We start from the raw sequence: 10,971 nt of genomic DNA, 5'->3' as shown, positions 1-10,971 counted from the left end.
GGTCAATGACATGAAACAAAGTATATGTGAACTGCTGTATGGAAAGTGAATTTGCTCTGTACATCTTCACCCAAATCACAATAAATAAAATTAAATTTTTAAAAAAATTATTATAAGAAACTATAAGTTGTTGTTGTTGTTGTTGTTGTTGTTATGTGCTGTTGAGTCATCTCTGACTCATAGCAACCTTATGTACAACAGAACAAAACACTGCCCGGCCCTGTGCCAGCCTCCTGATCCCTACTATATCTGAGCCCATTGCTGCAGCCACCATGTCAATCCATCTTGTTGAGGGTCTTCCTTCTTTTGTTGACCCTCTACTCTAAAAGACCCACATAAATTGAAGAACATATCATGTTTATGTACAGGAAAACTGAACTTTTTGAAAATGTCAGTACTACCCAAAGCGATCTATAGGTATAACCCAATCCTCATCATACTCCATCAACATTTTTTAAGATGAAAAAAACAATCTCTAATTTTATACAGAAAGGAAAGAGACCTGGGATAAGCAAAGCACTATGGAAGAAGAAAGAGGAACAAAACAGGAGGTCTCACACATCCCGATCTCAAAACTACCTCAAAACATATAGATAGCCATAGTAGCCAAAACCTAGTATTGGTACAATGACAGACACATAGACCAATAGAACATAACTGGGAATCCAGAAATAGAACCATCTAATTTTGGACAGCTGTTCTTTGACAAAGGGACAGTTGATCCATTAAAAAGGGAAAAGATAGTTTCTTTTACAAATGATGCTGGCAAAACTAGATACAAAATTGCAGATAAATGAAACAAGATTCATACCTCATAACATTTACAAAAACTAATTCACCATAGGTTCCATGTAAAGTCTAAAATCAAAAAGATCATTAAAAAAAATGGGGCAAACTTACTCAAAACCTCACTGCCATCAAGTTGAATTAGACTCATAGCTATTCTCTTTAGGTCTCCAAGGCGGCAAATCTTTACAGAAATAGATTGCCCTATCTTCTTTCTGCTAAGTGGCTGGTGGATTTGAACCACCAACTTACTGGTTAGCAGTCAAATGTCTTAGGCACTACACCACCAGAGTGCCTTGGGGCAAACTTAGGGGTCCTAATTTATGGCATAAATTGACTATCAAGTATAACCAAAAATGAACATACAGCAGAAGATAAAGTAGACTGTAACATCCTAAAAATTAAATTCTTATGTGCAATAATAGAGTTCTATAAAACAGTGAAAGGAGAACTCAGATATTGGGAAAATAATATGTGGCTATAACATATCCAACAAGGGACTTATCTCTAAAATTTATAGAAAACTTAAACACTTCAAGAGCAAAAAGACAAACAATCCAATTCAAAATGGTCACAAGACATGAACAGCCACTTCACCAAAGAACATATTCAGGTGGCCAACAAACACATGAAGAAATGCTCAAAGTCATTAGCAATTAGAGAAATGTGAATCAAAACGATAATGGATATAATTTTATCCCAGCAATAATAGCAATGTTCAACAAGACAGAAACCAACAAATGTTGGCAAGAATGCAAAGGGTCTAGAACTCTCTACACTGCTAGTGGGACTGCAAGAGGTACAATCACTGTGGACAACGGTATGGCACTTCCTTAAAATGTTGGAAATGGAAATACCATTTAATTCAGCATTCCCACTACTAGATATATATCCTAAAGAATGAGAGCTGGGACACAAAGAGATACACTCACATCCACGTTCATTGCAGCCCTATTCACAATAGCAAAGATGTGGAAACAACCTAAGTGTACATCAGTGGATGAATGGATAAATAAACTATGGTACATAAACACTATGGTACTATGCACCACTAAAGAATAATGAAAAAACTGTGAAACACCTCATGCTGTGAATGAACTTTGAGGACTTTATGCTGAGTGAAATATGTTAATTACAAAAAGACAAATATTGTGTGAGTCCACTGTTATAAATAGGCATGGAAAGGTTTATACCCAGAAAGAAATATTCCTTGATGGTTGCCAGGGATGGGATGGGAAAGGAGGGGATATTATTAACTAGGTAAGAAAAACTAAGTAGGTAAGAGACATGCATTAATTTGGGTAAAGGGAATGGCAATACATAAATAGTAGGTGACCAGGACAATATCATTAAGGAAAAGGAAGACACAGAGAGGTGCACGAGAGTGACAGACAACAAAGGTTAACTCTATTACATACACAATCCTGTGTAATCAGTAATAACAATCATTAATCTTTAAGTAGATACATATGTAGACAGGCAAGTCGATCAGGTATGAGTAGGCAAACAGGACTATACCCATGACCATACGTAGGTTTGGCAGATGCATGTATTTGTATGAGCTACAAAAAATGTCTACATATATAGTAGAGCTAACAGGGGCAAAGTCATGAAATCTTTGCCACCATACTCAAACACCTTGAGGGTGTGGGGCTCTGGCCCTATAGGCTCAGGACCATAGTTGAGGGGGCATCAAAGTCAATTGCATAAAATAGTCCAAAAAGACACTGTTCTACATTCTACCGTGGTAACAACTGGGGTCTTAAAAGCTTGCAAGTAGCAATCTAAGGTGGAACTATTGTTTTCTCCTCATCTGGAACAAAGAAGAGTGAAGAAAATCAGGGATACATGGAAATAATTAGTCCAAGGGACAAGTGGACAATGTGAACCTCAGCCTCCAGAGCCCAGAGACCAGAAGAACTAGATGGTCTTCAACTACCGCTTTCAAGCACTTTGAAACAGATCACAATTGGAGCTTCTGAATAGAGTGGGAGGAAAATGTGGAACACAGCTCTGGAGCATAGTGCCTAAGGCACTTGACTGCTAAGCAGAAGGCTGGCAGTTCAAACCCACCAGGCACTCCTTGGAAGGAAGGTTGGGCAATCTACTTCCGAAGTGATACCTCCTCGGAAACCCATGGAGGGGTCACTATGAGTTGGGTCCGACTCTACTGCACATAACAACAACTCAAAATAATAAGAAAGACCAGGCTAACCATTCTGACAGAAACTGGTAGAACCCTAACGCAATGGCTATTAGTCACTCTTCAAGCTTAGAATGGAAGTCACCCATGAGGTGAACAGTAACACCAGGGAGGTGTACACTCTTTAGAACAATTTACCATAAGAGATCAAAAGGGCAGCATTTCCCCAGGGAAAAGGCTCAGAAGGCAGGGATGGAAGATAACAAGGACAAAGGAAAATGATAAACACAGAGAAGTGGGAAGAGTGCTGTCACATTATGGGGATTGCAATCAATGTTACAAAACAAAATGTGTATGAACCATTGAACAGAAGGAAAACAAATTTGCTCTGTAAATATCACCCAAACTACAATGAAAATCTTTTTAAAACAGTGCATTAACATACCCAATTCCCCACTCCTGATCCCCATAACTTCAACTTTAATGTATTGTAAATGACCTTTCCTCTTCCATTTGTTTTTCGAAATTACCAAAACCAAAACTGACTGCCATCTAGTTGGATCCAACTCGTAGCAACCACTCCTTAAGTTTCCTAGGCAGTATTTCTATGGAAGATTACCCAATCTTCCTTCTAAGGAATGACTAGTGGGTTTGAACCACCAGCCTTCTGGTTAGCAGTCAAATGCCATAGACACTACACCATAAAGTACTATAAATAGGATTGATCTATTATAATCAGTACCAAAATTAAGTCCATAGATAATAATAAAAAAATAAAAATGAGCACAAATTACCATAAAAACTTTCTGTAATCTGCCATGATATTTATGTATTTCATTAATTTTTCTTAGACATTCATTTTTATTGTGTTATTATCCTAGCACAAGTTTACATGCAAAACTCTCAGAACCCAATCTAATTCCAACTTTAACACACATATATATATCTTTGTTACATACAATTTCTGGAGTAGAAAGTAGTGTGAATGAAATAACTGATAAGAATAACGACATGGCTTAACACTCATCACTTTTCAAAGAACTTTCCCTAATATTAATTTAAGTCTCACAAAATCTCTATCAGGTAGATAAAGCAGCTAAACCTTTTTTCCTAAAGAGGACAACACAACAAACAAGTCATCCTAGAACTTGTTCTGACTTGTAGGCTTTTCCGCTAGATCAAAACAACATGAACTAAGACAAAGACTGACCTTATACAATTCAATTCTCTAGGGTTCTGTTCACCATTTATATATTGTTTTCCCCAAATCATTGTTTCAGAGTTAAAGGAATATAAATATTAAATATTGGACACTCAACTTGTATTATTGATAACTAGATATTACTACATTTTACTTATGAATTAAAATGGTTCAAGTCAAATGGGATTATTTCAAAAGTAAATTGCATACCATCTGTATACCATTTTAAAATGAAAATAGATTGAGTATTGGAAGCAGTATTTTGTAGAGCTTTGGGAGTTTTCCTTCAGAGCCTTCATAATGCTGTGGGGCTCCTACTTTAAAGGACTTCATTTTGCTAAGGGGTGGCATGTTTCCCACTTTGAAGATTCTGACATGTTTTAATGGTTCTGTCTTTGAAGAAATGAATATCTGTGGGATTTCCTTACGGAAGTTTCCTATTCAGGGAGAAAGAAAGTCCTCTGTTGAAGTTATTTACAAGATTATGGTTTTAACCCTAGAGCCAAAGTCTTATCCATGAAAGGTTTATCATCTTTTTGAAAATATTAATATGTTTGGAAAGGATTCTACTTCTGAAAGCATTCATATTGCTGAAAGGAGGCTATCTTTAAATTTTCAGCAGGTTTTTGTTTTAAAGGGTGTTTGGTAGCATATGATGACTTCACTGAGAGAATGTTAAAATAAGAGGTAATATTTTTTCTTGATATTTCCATATAGGATTCTATGAAAACAGTCATAGAGCTAGTATTTGTCAAAAATATGACAGAACATGTGTAAATCTATCGATCTATAAATATATAAAACAAAGTTAAAATATTAAATGAAATCTACTTGATTTAAAATTGCATGCCTTTAATGATCATCTTTTATATATTATTGGTTTAAATATATAAAAGAAATTTACATAAACAATCATAAACATTAGATCTCATATTAGTCTATTAATGAAGAGAAAAATGCTCATAATTGTCTTTTTTCTGTATATTTCTAAGGCTTCCAAAATTTTCAAAGACAACTTTAATATTTCTCATTTGAGAAATTCACAAGTAAATGAAGAAAGCTAAAGAGTGCTGTAGTTGTAATTATAAACATTTTAATGTTTTCCATAAAGAAAAGAAGAAAGAAAGGGAGAAAGAAAAGCAAAGAAATAACTAAGTAATTACACAAATATTACCTGCTTTTTCTGAAGAATGTGGAACACAATAAGGAAAAGGACCAAAAAAAAAAAAAAAAAAGGGTGGAGGGAGGGCAATATATCTAATAGTGAATCTAATTTTACTGAGAACAGGAAAGTAAATCCAATAGTCATTTTAGCAGTTTTAATTTTATTTTTCTTATTTCCTATGAGAAATTATCTATGTAAATTGAAAATAATTTCATAAACCTTAAAAATCTTAAGAGAAGTTACTCCAGGTGTACTTAGACAAAAGCAGTGTGAATTTACAGTTAATCTGATGAGAAAATATGGATGTTAATCAATGGCTCTGCCTGGTAATAAAAATATTTAATCTATAATTTGGCCTCAGATTATTTTGCAATTGTATCTTCTTTTACGGCTTTCTACCATCTCTGGCTAAACTGCAGTTCTCACTGTGCTGAGTTTACCTCCATAGATTTTTGCTTATCTTGTCTCTCTCTCCTAGAATACCAACCAGAATTTTACCGTGGCTTCAAAAATCAAGCCAAATTCCACTTATCCTTGAAGCCATCCCTGATGTCAGAGCCCACTAGACCTCTTTGTTCTCTGGATTGCTAGAGTATATATTCTCATATAACCCTGGGTCATAGTCTCCTGGATCTTATCTTTTCAGTTAGATTTGATGCTCCCTTGATGGCAAGAACTGGAATATTTTACAAAATTTTGCCTGTTCAAATGTCTTAACCTAGTATTTTTGAAATTTGAGTAAGATTTATGGACAATGTTTAGTACAAAACAGCTACTACATTTCTCCAATAATGTTTTAATTATTTTTATAATAGTGTAAATATAATTGTGATAATAAAAAATATAAAGTAAAAATAAGCAAAAGTAGAAATATATTTCAAATTAATATTACTTAATTATTTTTCAGCTAAACCAAAAACAGATTTCATTTTAATTGTAGAAAGTAACATCAGAAGCCTAGTTCTACATACAATATGATTTTGTATTTTGAGTTTAATATTTTAATGCACAGAATCCTCGTTCACATAATGTGTTATACAAAGTGGGATTTATTAGTGATTTCAGTGTTTTGTTAGTTCAAGAATACCAAATCTCATACTTAACCATAATCCTGCCAATTTTAATAAGGTATCGCTTGATGACTCTTTGAAGCTGCATTGTTCCTTTGAATAAAAAATTCATATCGCTGTTATTTAACCCTGCATTAAATGAGTATCAAATCTAGTTATGGATAGACATTAGAATAGACAGTACATTTTTCATTGTGTATTCATTACTTACTATCACTCAACTTTTAAAATTTGGTACACAGACAGATGGATCTATCCAGCCATCAAAGCTGCATTTCTTCACAAAATGATCTTATGTCTCTTATTATTTTCTTCTGTCTCACACATGTACGTGCACTCAATTACCATTTCACCTTTTGTCCCATTCTAGACTAAACATGGTCCTTACTAGTATGAAAGACAGAAATCTGAGTCATCCTAGACTCGTTTCTATCCCTTAATCCATAAATCAAATCCCTCAGAGAATCCTGCCATTTTATGTGCTAAACTTTTCTTGAATATATTAATCTTCATCTACATACACATCACCTTAATCCACTTCTTTGTTGTAATGCAAGTCCCCCTACACTCACCCTAGCCATCTTTCTAGTGTGTAAATTTCATCCTGTCACTCTGTTGGTTAAAGTACTCTGTTGCTTTCCCAGTGGTCATAAGATTGAAAACTAAGCAGATTAATACAGCCTGTGAAGTTCAACATACTCACATCCCACTGTACCCCATCAGCTGTAGGTCATCAAACCCCACTGCCTACTCTTTGCCTTCTGGGCATACTGGCTTCTTTTTACTTTGCTTCCATCTCTCTCCTCCATTGATGCAGGCTTACTTATTTGGATTTCAAGCAGTTTTCTAGGTATAATATGGCTTCTGACATTGGAAAGGCCTAGATTTGAATCCCAGATCTACTCAGTGTTCCTTGTGTATTATGTAATCTTCCTTGACCTTAGCATCTGGCTCTATAAAATAGAGAGAATAATTTTTTTTTTCCAATTATGTTGTGAGGATTAATGTCATAGTACATTAGTTATTATCCAGCCTTGAGCTAGAATTATGTCTGATGTGTCTTCTAGCCTTCATGATACCCAGACAATAATTATTTAATGAATTAAACTAAAGAGATAGAAAGAAGGGACAGAAGAAATGAAAACAGAAGTAAAGAAAAGGGAGGTGGAAGGAAGAGATATTTTCTTTTAGGTGAGGAGCAAACAACAGATTACTTTGACTTGAGTGAACAGTTCACTAAGAGTTCTAAGGAAAATATAGTTGCTGAGATAAAGAGAACTAGATGGAAGAAGACCGAAGACTGTTATTCCAATAAAATAAGAAAAAATGGAAATTTTGTAGATGTGTGAGCGATTACTTGGCCTTTGTGCCTAAAATAAAGATTGAAGTTGTCAGGGATTTCATTTCATTTGGATCCACAATCATTATCCATAGAAGTAGCATTCAAGAATTCAAGCATCATATGGCATTGGGCAATTCTGCTACAAAAGACATCTTTAAAGTGTTAAGGAGCAAAGATATCACTTTGAAGACTAAGGTGCACCTGGCCCAAAACAAGGATATTTTCAATCACCTCATATTCATGTGAAAGGTACATAATTCATAAGAAGACTGAAGGAGAGTTGATGTTTTTGAATTGTAGTGTTGGCAAAGAATAATGAAAAAACCATAGACTGCCAGAAGAATTAACAAATCTGTCCTGGAAGAAGTGCAGCTGGAATGCACCTTTGAAGCAAGAATGGCCAGACTTTGTCTCACCTACTTTGGTCATGTTATCAGAAGGGACCATTCCCTGAAGAAGGATATCATGCTTCATAAAGTGGAGGGTCAACGAAAAAGAGAAAGACCCTCAACCAGATAGATTGACATAGTGGCTGCATTGAGGGGCTCAACCACAGCAAGGAGTGTGAGTATGGCACAGGACTGAGCAGTGTTTCATTCTGCTGTACATAGAGTCACTATGAGTCAGATATGACTCAATGGCACCCAACAAGAACTACCTAAAATATTCTTTAGTGAAACTTGTGAGAACCATAACTTGATGGAATTTCCCTGTTTCCAGTTCTCACATGTTTTCTGCCTTGATAGGGTACAATCTTACCATTTTTCTATTACTCGCTTTAGTGGAAAATATTTGAGTTTTCCTTCTGTGCCAGGTTTCTCCCTTACACAGGTTCTGGCTTTTGCAGGTTTTATTGGAACATTATAGCATGAAGAAGATGAGGGGAGAGAGTTGATGTGAAGTAACAGAACTAAACTGGGCTCAGTGTGGTTGTGAAACTGAAAATGGGAAAGTAAATGTAAAACATGATGGGGAAAATTATTAAACATTATATCTGGGATGACTACGAAGAGTAATATTATATGAACAGATCAAAATAACTACTGGATATTTTTCTTCAAATATATGTTTCCTCTACTCATGTTGAACATCTTAGCAAACTGGAAGAGTATTGATGAGGCTAACAGGAACTATGGAATGGTGAAGCAGTGATTGTTTTAGGAATGAAGAATATACATGGCCTAACACATTTGGGCTTATTTCCAAGGATGGGTGACCTCAAGGCAGTTGTGAAGATCTAAACACAAATAGATCAGAGTTGGGAATAAAGATTTGAGAGTTATCCATATATACTTAGTAACTGGAATAACTTAAAGACACCACTTGGTAAGTAATTCTGTCAATAACCAGAAGGCTTATGAATAATTGCCTTAGAGGAACAGAGGTGTGCTTGTAATGAAAGCTGAGACAGTGCTTATGGATGATACAAAATAAAGAGGGGAAATAAAAAACCAGAAAAAAAGCATTAATGAAGTTCTGGGTTGACGTGGGGTTTGTGTCATAGATATCTAATTCCAGAAAGGCTAGAAGTATTTTACTTTTTACCTCCAACATGAGGTGAGGCATAGGGGAACAAATGTGCCTATCTGATCTTAGGTCATTCTTATAAAATCTGGGTGAATAAGTGATTTGAATGGAGGAAAAAAAATCTGAATGTGAAGATGCTTAATATGCCTCATGAAGTGACAAGATGTAAGTTACCTTCTTTAAAGCACATGTGGCAATTCTACCTAAAAGGGTCTCTGAAATCTTGGCTAGATTGAAGATCTTCTGTAAGGGTTAATGTGTATCTTTTAATCAATTCGATTATCTCATTTATTCTTCCTAATTCAAATTTGAAGTAATTTCATGCTTTTATTTCTTGTAAACATGTTTTTAATTATTTTGAAATTTAACTGGCTTTAAATGGCAGAGCATTGGTAAGCTCTGTGCAAATATTCATACATTTATTTATATGGAGATCAAAGGGCACACATTGCACAACATTTAATAACACTCTAGTGTGAAAGATGGAATAAAGGTATATATATATCATACCACATACTTAACAATGTTCAACAAAATTGAATTTGCTTTGGTGTTTTCAAGGGTTGATTCTGTAAGGACACTCATGTAACAAGGAATGTGGATGGTCACTATGCCTATTTTTGTTCTATGTTTCTAGCTTAAAATATACCAGGCAAATAGATTCTGAAAAATACATATATTCTACCCTGATTAATGGATGCTATAGATATCTTTCTGCTCTGTCTGCTTGGTTAGCTTTGTTTCAAATGTGATACAGATCTCATGCTGCACGGCAGATCCAGAAATAGTCCATGTTCCTTTAAATTCAGGCCATGCATCATTTTCTATTACCCAGTGTCACATCAGTCTGTGACTGTAAAGCATGAGTTATGTGGATATGGACCAGTAGGTGAACTGGTCCCAACAAATGGACAATTTGAAGATCAAATAAAATATTTTCATGAAAAAAATATTTTAAAAAAATGAAATCATAAATAATATATAAGGCTTATGAAGGACCCTATTTCTATTTTACTTACACAATCAACATCCCACATAATCTTCAAAAAAAGTCTAAAAAAAAATGCATCTTGAGCAGATGTATTTAGATGATCTGGCTCTTAGATAAGTGTTTCCTGTGTCAAATTTCACCTTTATTTTATTCAGATATTAGTTATAGAAAAGATAAATAATAGAGTTTGATGGTGCTCTTTCCTCTTTCTCCACATCATCTTTGTCTAACAAAACAACAATAAGAAACACTAAAATTAAAATGGATACAGAAAAAAAAGCTTTTAAAGATAAGATATTGTTGTAAAAATCAATATTATCCCAGTGGGGCCTTAAGGGAGGATAATGTGATCAAAATAATGAGAAAGTTAAATTGCTATACCATTACTATTATGATGATTATCATTAATTAATATTATTGAGTCCTGACTTGCTAAATATTTCAGAGTTTTAAGATGAATATAGCTTCAAACAAGAAAGCATACAAAATAAATTAAAAAACAAACTTGAGAATAGCAGGGCACAATTAAGAAAGGAACATACAGCAATGTATTAATGTTGCAAAACTAAAGTGTTCTGTAGTACTGAAATCAGATAGTTTAGAGGTTTTAACAAAGTGAATACAAAAGCATGCTTTCATCCAATGGAGCCTGGTATAACCACTGAGACTATGGCCCCTAGCTGCCCTTCAGGTCTGGAATTGAACCCACAACTGTGGTTTCCAGCCAAACAAAGTACAGGCATGTG

The sequence above is a fragment of the Orycteropus afer genome, unplaced genomic scaffold (assembly GCF_000298275.1).
Source record: "Orycteropus afer afer isolate SDZICR_OR568_19922 unplaced genomic scaffold, OryAfe1.0 scaffold00087, whole genome shotgun sequence".
Lineage (NCBI taxonomy): Eukaryota > Metazoa > Chordata > Mammalia > Tubulidentata > Orycteropodidae > Orycteropus > Orycteropus afer.
This window is presented reverse-complemented; position numbering follows the sequence as displayed.